Genomic DNA, 9,964 nt, shown 5'->3' with positions numbered 1-9,964 from the left:
TCAGCCGTGAGGATTTGCGCAGTCCTGCTCGGTAGTTTTGGAGACAGCTGCTTTCTCTTGCCAGGGTCGAGGGGCTCTCCCGATCTGCTTGGAAGGGTAAGGATTAGTTCAGTTGCATCTCTATGAGTATATTATATCTCTGATTAATATATTCTTGTATGTGTGTTTGTCTATTATTGTATCAAGGGTGTGAAATAAAGCGGACCTTATTTGAAATTACTCTGTGTAGTAATTGTCTTATTTACCTCCACATTAACTTCCTTTTAAATTTAAAGTAATTAAAATTTCACACAACAGTACTTTACCTAGATTGCTCCAGTAAAAACCCAACTGTATAAATGGATAAGGGCGTCTGCTAAGAAATAAATAATAATAGTTAATAAATTAGCTTCGGGTGCCAAATGGAGAAGCAACAATAAAATGCAACAAATCAGTCATAAAGTGTGCTATCTAAGAAAACGTGTGCAATTCAAAATATATACAAATAATAAATAAAAGTGCAAAAATAAAAATGTGAAATAATAACGGATCATTTCAACCGTTACAATACATAAAAACGTTATGCCAGATGAAAACATACAAATGTTAGTTTAAGATACAGTACTCGGTTAACTCTTAAATTAATGTATGCAAGGGGGAACATGAAACATATTTTATAATATTAGAAAGAGAATAGTATATAATAGTATATGTGTTTCTAAAAGGCGCACACACTTAATGTCAGCACTTAATAAATAGAAGCAGACTGTATCAAAAGTCAAGCATTTTGAGAATCAATCTGTCCACCAATGAAACACAGACGATGTGAATCTCTGTCTTCTGTTGCATGCAAAAACTGCCGCTGCCAAATAGTGTTAAATGGCTGTATATATTTAGCACGTTATTACAATCTAAACAAAAAGATAAAAAAACATCTCTATAGTTTTGTTTCCACTTACACAGTACATATGAAAATATTAAGACAATCATTATGAAGCATTTGAATATTTTGATACATTATTAATATGGTCTATGTGTTACTGTGTTTGTGCTCTTAGTCTTCCTTATCCTGCTGCTTTTGTTTCCTCTCGCTGATATGTGTTTAAAAACTCAATGGATTGCTCTGCTTCTGGACTGATATTTTCCTCTAACATGTCCTCTTCTCTCCTGCTCAGTTCCTCCTCATACTTATGTTTCATCTCCTATTCTTCCTCCTTCAGCTTTGTATTTCTCTGTCAGTTTGTGTTCATGTTGTGTACCTTTCCCCTCCTGGTACATCTCTATGGTGCAGTTTCCTCCACTGCTTTCACCTTGTTGTTTATCTTGTCCGGGAGCTGTGTGACCTGAGTTTGATCGCTCCTGTTCTTATTGTTGAGATCATGATACCTGTTCCTACATTTCTCAACAAACTGCTGGAGCTCCTCACCAGCTTCCTGAATTAACTGCTCAATTGTCCTGCCTTTTAGAAGGTCCCCACAGGTGAAAAGGATGATTGTGTTCCTCACAGCTCTCTCACCTCACAGCTCCTGCACTTCATATAGGGATTTGTAATAGTATTTTACTACAGTCTCCCACTTTTCATTGTGTGCTCCTTTCCATTCTTTTCTATACACCGGCATCACCAAGAGGAAAGCGTGGGGTCCTGGGGCAGACAGAGAAATACATCCTTCAATCTCAACCCAGTGTGAGCGTATGAAGAATGGAGTATCGACCATAGTGACCTGCCTCCCAGACACGTCTCCTGTTCACTTCTCACACTTCCTGATTCTATCAGAGTCACTGAATCCAGTTCTAAACTCCTCTCTGCCCAGGATGGTGTTCCCTGCTGAACTCCTCCCTCCAAGCAGCACGGTCCTGAAGCAGAGTGGTTGCAGTGATGAGGTCACAAACAAAGAAGGGTGGTAGTTAAATAATAAAACAAAAGATTTAAACAAACACAAAACACCACAAAAAAGGGCACGTTGGCCAAACAGACAATAACTGAACAAGTATATTTAGGTGGTGGTTGTGTGTGGTGGGTTGTAGTTGTTGTGTGTGGTTGTGTTTTTTTTTTTTTTTTTTTTTTCTCTGTCTCCACAAAGCACGTCTCGCCTCTGACACTCTCTACTTTAGCGTGGACAGCTGGAGGCTTTTATATTCTGGCCGAGGGGTTAACTAGCCATTAATTAATTATTACCCCTCGGCCACAGTCTGCACGAGTTTAGTAAGGATGCTTGACTGTCAGCTAGTTAAATAATCACTAGCTGATCAGTCACGCATCCTCATGAGGTTATTAAAATGCAAAAACAATAAGAAATAAGCGGCGCTTTGCCGTAATATAAACATAAATCATAATATAAATAATAAACAAAGGGGCGGGACACTCCGCCACAGATCCTCAGCTCAGAGGGGCTGTGCAGCTCTGCAGCCATGAGAACAAAACATTCCTCACTGAAACTCAACTAGATTTCTGACAGGATTCGACATGTATTATATATCATGACATTCAGAGATAAAGCAACTTCTTTTAAAGAGAGAACCCCGTTTTAATAATGAATAATGAATATTAACTATGCACCCTGAATTTGTCACTCTTCACTGCAGGAGTCAAACTGAATATTCTTGAATAAACTCTTAAATATTTGACAATTACAAACACGAGAAACAGTGACAAACTCTAACTGATGAGAGACTAACACTGATTCTCTGAAGTGAATTGAGCAGCACAGGGTGGACAGGAACCCCAAATCAGGATTTTAATAAGCAAAAGAACTTACAGGAATACAGCAGCGTGAAATGTTCTCCTTTTTGTAGGAATGCAGTACAGCCTGGGAGACGAGGTTGTTTCTGATAAAAATGTATGCTGTGTTCACTGTTTAAACCTCCATTAATTGCCAGTCTCTTACAGGCGCCGGAGCTGCTGGGAAATATTGGGAAATAAACAGCTTGATATTCTTGGCAAAACACCCAAACGGCTGTACTAAGTGTTTTTCCAATGCAGACATGTTCTCTGCTCGATTATTTTCCAGTGTGTTTTTTTTTCACACTATGCAAGGGGAGTGAATATGTACATAATGTACAGTTATTTCGTACTGTAGGCTATAATATAACATTTATTGATATCATTAAACACTGTTTCCTTCATACTGGCAATTTTGTTTTATCTGTAATTCTGTAACCTGCATTTAATTAAAAAGCAAAGAAAAACGTGTGACGACAGAGAGGAAGTCATTAAAAAACGATTTGATATTTTTTTTTATAAAGTGTGTAAATGGTTTCTTTGTAATTCCGTCCTAAGAATTTGAAGATGTTACTAACCTTACATAATAAATGCTAGGTCACAAATAGACTGATCTCAACAGGGAAACATTGTAAATAAACACAATTATTTAGAAGTTTTACAGTATAGACAGAGACACACAATTTTCTGGACCAGGTACAAACACTTCCGATCTTAAAACAGTTCTGCACTGTCTAGTCTCTGAATCTCTGAACTGGAAAGCAATCGAGCACTGCCTTCTCTCCCTCCCTCCCTCCCGCTCTCTAAGATGGTTTTCCAGCTGCTTCTTCGCACCAGTTTTGGGAGAGCGGCTCTGCGCTTGTTCCATTCCTGCTGCTTTACAACAGCACTGCATACATTAATAGAAATGAAGAAATAATAACAGCTCACCAGGGCTTGAACCAGCACTACATAAAATGGTGCTGGAATCGAAAGGGAATTCTGTATAGATTAAAAAATATGAACACGCGCTCCTTTACAAGACGTGTGTCATGTGCTTGTTGAGTCAAATAATTTGCGCTGCTTTTTTCTTATCCTAAGTCCCTTTCTTTAGCCAGTCTTACCTTCCCTCCGTGGCGTCCTGCCCGGTAGCGTCCACCGATCTATTCGGGGTGGAAGCTGATCCCAGTTCAGCCTCATTTAGCATTTCCAGCCAACGACACAATGCAGCGCTCGCCTCGTCAATTATTAGGGCATGGCCAGCGCTGCTCCACGTATGTTATTGGCTGCCTCTCCTGTCTCTCTCCCTCTCGTTTCTACTTTAACCCAGCACTATTTCCGCTTCCTTGTCTGTGTTTGTTTTTTGTTGTTCGTTCCTTTCACTGTAGGTCATTTCTCTGCTCAGCGCTGGTAAGACAGTATCAGCTATTTTCCTACCTGCTCAGGTGATTCTTTCCATCATTCAGCTTTTGTATTTTTCTGCAGGAGCTCCAGCGTTAGTCTTTCCTGCTCCATCCAGTCTCCAGCCCAGCTACAGCGCCATTCAAAGCGCAGTGCCATACTCAACTTGGTCTGCGTTTTCATCAGAAAAACTGATGCAACGTCACCGCTGAACTGCAACTCTTTCCTACCGGCGCCTGGTTGCTACGGCAACGCCTCATCGAGTGACTACTGGGAGTGGTAAATTGCCATGGCGACCAGGCAGCTTTAACAGGCAATGCGAGCCTGTGCCTCACTATTGCAATCTTCTGGCTCTCCTGCTGCTGCGCTGTTGCAACATGAGAGCTTCAACTCGCTGAATTGTGACATCTAAATACTGCAGGCTCCTCTTCTAGACCTACGTTAACTTACTTATATCATCACTAACTGTTCTAAAGCAAATGTTTTATACATAGACGAGGATTTTAATCGCAATAACCAAATAAATGCTACCCTGCTTCACTGAAGCCAATAGTTTCAATTCCAATCACAACCTCTAGATGGCAGCATAACACCACAAGCGCCTCATAACACCGTGTGACAATTTTTTTTTTTTTTTTTGGTTCCTGGGTAGTAAGTGTTATTTCCTAATTGCTTATGTCTCAAAAGTATAGAAAATGGCTATTGTTCCTCACAAACTTTGCTTTTGTGACCAGGACAGTGATATTTTGAAAGTTGCCTATTTTCCAGAACATTCCAGATAGATTCAGTGCTGAGTAAACTTGGAGTAACTTCTAGAACTTTCTAGAACTTTCCAGTAATATAAATAGTAGTATAAATACAGGGGCCTTAAGCCCACCAGTTCAGTTTAGTTCCAGCTGCCTAAGTGGATACATATCTGCATTTTTCTGAGATATCATCAAGAGGCTGCAAGCATCCGGCAGACGCATTTTGCTATGTCTGCGGCCAATTTATCAAGACAAGAGCGAAAAAGTACTCCGTGGAAGCATCTGCTAAGATGTGTGAGGCCTACAAGGCATATTTCTGCATGCCTGTCGGGGATCAAGACAAACCCAGGGCACCTCATTTCACCTGCGAGCACTGCAAAAAAACTCTGGAAGGTAAGATGGACAATTGTTGCTCGGAATTTTATGTTATAAAATTTGTTAATTTTTAAAATTGTAAAAGTTTTTAATTTTAAAATGTTTTACAATTTTCAATGTTATTGAAAAAAATATATCATATATGAAAAATGTTGCGAGAATCTCTTACACATTAGTCATGCGTGAAATAAATGTATTTTTGTAGGATGGTACAGAGGGGAAAAGAGAGCCATGAAGTTCGCTATCCCAAGAATTTGGCGGGAACCCACTGACCACTCAAGCAACTGCTACTTCTGCATGGTGGACCCTTCCAAACGTCGGACTTGCAAGAATGCACCTGCTATCACGTATCCGGACCTTCCTTCATCCATCGCCCCGGTGCCACACTGCCATGAGCTCCCCGTACCCACTCCTCCGGAGAGAGAGCAGCCGTCTTTAGAAGAGAGCAGCAAGTCAGAGAGCGAGGAAGACGTTGTAGATCCAGATGACAATTTCAGAGGTGGAGCTGAGGAGAGAAACCCATACTGCCCCAACCAAAAAGACTACTCACTTCTAAATCTTTTGGAGTCATTTTTGTATTACTTTAGTATAAATACATGTTAATTTGGATTCATATGTTGTTTTTTTTCTGACTTTATGTGAACGAAAAGACACAAATTTGCCCGTAAATTTCAAAATATCACTGTCCTGGTCACAAAAGCAAAGTTTGTGGGGAATAATAGCCATTTTCTATACTTTTGAGGCATAAGCAATTAGGAAATAACACTTACTACCCAGGAACAAAAATTGTGTTACATAGTGTAATTTAAGCTGATTTGCTATTGCTGCGAATCTCGCACACTCCAAACTTTCTATCAATTCCTGCAGTTCATTGTCATTCCAAGGGATTCTCAGTACCTTCCTGCTTCAACCTCTTTTTCTACATTATATTAATTTGAATTTTTAAAATCCAAACCCCTCCCCTAGAGGACCTCGTCATGAAGCCAAGCTTATCAGCTTTCTGAGATGTTAAGAATCCACCGTCACATTAATTTCCAGCTTCCCTGCATCAGGCCATTCCTGCAACCTTCTTGTTCCTGGATTTGCACTTCCTCATTTGCCCTCAACTTCATCAAGGCACTTAATACAACTTTCAAAGTCCATTTCATTCAATTTGAGCTACCAGTCACATACTGAAACTATGTTCTACGATTATCAACATTTCAGTCAACGCGTCCTCCTACACCGCAATAGACAATACACTCTTAGACTGCTCCTGATCAAATCAGTAGGTTTTGCAGCAGCCTCCGAGCAACGCATTCCCATCCTCTCAGGTTCTGCAGTGGACTCAGATCTATGCATTCTTCATCTCTGCCCAAAGGCAGCCCCATGGCCGACATCATCTAAAAACGCCTTAACTCTCAAATACCAATTTCCACCGCATTCAGCAGCTCTCTGCTCTCTACAGCAGGCCACTGCAGACTACTGACAGCATTCCATCGTTCACTCCCTCAGATCTCTGCCCGTTCAGCAGATCTTGCCTCTACTGTTAATATCTCCTCATTACAGCAAATCTCGGCTCCCTCTTCAGATCTGCTCACTATTGCAGCATGCAAAAGTGGCTTTAGTTTACTGTTTAAAACTGCAACTGCTCTCCTAAAGAGCTTCCAACGCTCCAGCTTTCCTCCAATACCTGGATCTAAAAAAATATATATAATATATACGGCACGCTTGACTTCCTCAGCAATTTAGCCTCTTGTCCTCCTATCCTCTCAGATACTACGAGACTGGAAATCTGTTTGATTTATGAATTAAGGAGTTCCACTATTTGGAGAATGACTGGAGTTGTGAAACCCAAATCTCTGATTATGAGTTCACTTTTTTCATTCCAAACAGACATGATGGTAGCAAACTGCTGATCAATCCCATATTAACTAACACAGGATGGTCGGCATCTCATCTCTCTGCCTTCGTTTCCAGAAACAACTCGGCAGTCGATTTCATATATTTGTTCAGGTCCAGCTACCACCTCAGCCCTCATCAAACTCTGCAACACCAACATCTGCCGTTCAACTAAATACAACATTCCAACCTTCTGCAATCTGCTCATCACTACATGGCCACACCCTTAGCCCCAGCGATCAAATCTTCATTTACCACTGGATGGAAAACATTTACAACTTTCTGCACTCAAAACAAAATACATCCCATTCTGATTTAATGAGCAACGGATTCTAGCCTCCATCGCCCATGCAAGGGATTCTCTTCACTTAGCCCCCACTACCGTTAAAGCCTACATCTCCGGAATTCAGTATTTCTGCCGCCTCATCTCCATCCCTTCTCCAGCACTCCTATCCATCCCATCAGTTTGCTGACACTCAGAGACATCCTCAAGAGCCCCCCCCTGCTGCTCCCTCCTGGCTCCCTATATCAATATCCTTCAGTCTTTAATCTCTACCCTCAGAAAAGGCTGCTCTGTCCATTCAATGACCTGACCATGGAAGTACTAGGTCTAACTGCTCTTGTGAAGCACTTCCTCTGCAGGACTCCTAAAGGAACAGAGTGCACTCTGTGAAGTTACCGTGACAGCACCAGTTGATTTACCGGTTTAAAAAAAAAAAAAAAAACAGTTACCAGGACAGCAAGGGGCATACAATGGATAGACTTGGAGCGTTAAGCCATTTCAACCATGAGGTCTTGTGAACCAATTCCGTGCACCCAGATACTGGACTTTGGCCAACTGTAGTAATTTTACTACAGAATACTACACATTGCAGTAAAAAAAATAAAATTAAACAGAAGCAAACCCCAACCCGCGGCAAGTTCCTCCTTTCAATCAACTGGTGTTCCACTAAACTCCACACTCTCCGGCCTCCTCCAGTCAGTCTGCAGCTTCAGGGAGAATTCCTTAGCCCCTTCCACTCACTCTTCTTATTCTACTGCCTGGCCTTCCTTCACCACGTTCTGTGCCCAGATTCGGATCTCTCTCACCACCTAAAACCTTCAGCACCTCCTTGCCTTTATGACAGACCTCAAGCTATCCCTTAACCTGGCCCCTTTCTCCATCAGGAATTATCTCTCAGGTATCCAGCACCAGTTCCTCCTCTGTTCCCCCCCACCCTCCCCCTCCCCCTCCCCACTCCTTTCAATCCCGGAGGTCCGTCTGAGAGTCTCGCATCCTCCTCTCCATCAAGACAACCAATCTCATCGGAATCTCCAGTTTCCCTGCCATCAGCCTGCGGTGCTTTGACCTCAGCAAGTACAAATTGAATTGAGCTCAACACATTTGTTTTTTTGGAAAAGCCACTCTTAATTGCCATTGAATTGACTGTACTTGCTCTTAACTGCACTGTGATATGTTGTACAGTTGCTCCTCTATTCAGTCCTCTATTGCACTTCTAGCACTCCTATCTGATCCTGCTCACAACTGGAACTGTATATCTATGGATACATGAAATCTACAGATAAATGAGGTGTGGTTAAATATGGCCAGCTAATCTATTGTAGTCATCTCCTTTCATCAGCCACATGACCAACAATATCCAATCAAAACAACCCTTTTTTACTGAGTAGTATATATTCTTGAGAACCTGCGCTGCCTCATTGTCGATCATCAAAATCTCAGATAAACAGAGTGTGACAGGATAGCAAGAGTGGGGAGGTTCAAAGACAGTAGTTGCAGGTTCAAACAAAATACAAAATAAAGGACATGAGGGCCAAACAAAAGGTGTAAAATACAAATAAATAAAATTACTAAAATAAACTTGCCAGGTTGTTCACCCAGTCCGTTACCTGCGGTTCAAGTCTCTCGTCTACAGAGCAGTGGACTGTGTCATGGTTTGGGCCATCACTGTAGCCTTCTCTGTGCTTCCTCTGCTCTCAATTTCAGTCGGAGCACGGTCTCTGATTAACACGCTGGTTTTCGCCCTGGCCTGCCTGGTCATAGTCTGCTGAAACGTGTCTCTCCTCCGGTTCCTGAGACAGTCCAGACTGAACAGAGACAAAGTTCAGAAGAAAGCTTTCCAGACTGTTTTTACCATCTTCATGTGTCTGCTGGTGTCCTACTTCCCAACACTGGCTGCTCCATCTTGCCACTCAGCCAATGCTAGTAGTAATATTACGATAGTTTATGTCAAAACTATTGTTATAGTTTGATGGATGACCTTTGACGTTGGTAGCAATATAGACACATGACTATTGAATATAGATAAATATTTATGGTTTTTATAAGACATATATGTTCATTGCTTATTGAATGTATATATTCAATAAGTGTCTATGGAGTAAAAAAAAACTATATCTATCTATCTATCTATCTATCTATCTATCTATCTATCTATCTCTATCTATCTATATTTTCAATACTCATAAGTGTATATATATATATATATATATATATATATATATATATATATATATATATATATATATATATATATATATATACAGTGGCTCTCAAAAGTATTCACCCCCCTTGGACTTTTCCACATTTTATTGTGTTACAACATGGAATCAAAATGGATTTAATTAGGAGTTTTTGCCACTGATCAACACAAGCAAAGTCCATAATGTCAAAATGAAAAATAAAATCTACAAATTGTTCTAAATTAATTACAAATACAAAACAGAAAATAATTGATTGCTGTGGAAGAATAAACGCTTCAGTCTAAATTTAGATCCAAAGTTATTCAGTGCACTTTATTAACATTCCAGCAATTGCAGGGAGAGACAATCAGAAGACAACCGAACATAAGTTCTTCTAGTTAACCCATGAGTTCTCTGCTCG

General features: G+C 40.7%; 1 long non-coding RNA gene across 1 annotated transcript; it reads right to left on the bottom strand.

The window, feature by feature from the left end:
- Positions 1 to 319: 319 nt before the first annotated feature.
- Positions 320 to 3,876, bottom strand: LOC131723401 (uncharacterized). The gene is made up of 3 exons (XR_009320259.1): positions 3,802 to 3,876; positions 2,736 to 2,875; positions 320 to 1,833 (listed from the first exon to the last, which is right to left on the bottom strand). It is a non-coding gene; the product is annotated as an uncharacterized LOC131723401 (long non-coding RNA).
- Between the last annotated feature and the right edge of the window lie 6,088 nt (positions 3,877 to 9,964).

Source organism: Acipenser ruthenus, chromosome 55 (genome assembly GCF_902713425.1).
Source record: "Acipenser ruthenus chromosome 55, fAciRut3.2 maternal haplotype, whole genome shotgun sequence".
Taxonomy (NCBI): domain Eukaryota; kingdom Metazoa; phylum Chordata; class Actinopteri; order Acipenseriformes; family Acipenseridae; genus Acipenser; species Acipenser ruthenus.
Note: the sequence above shows the minus strand (reverse complement) of the source record. Positions and strands in the feature narration are given on the sequence as shown.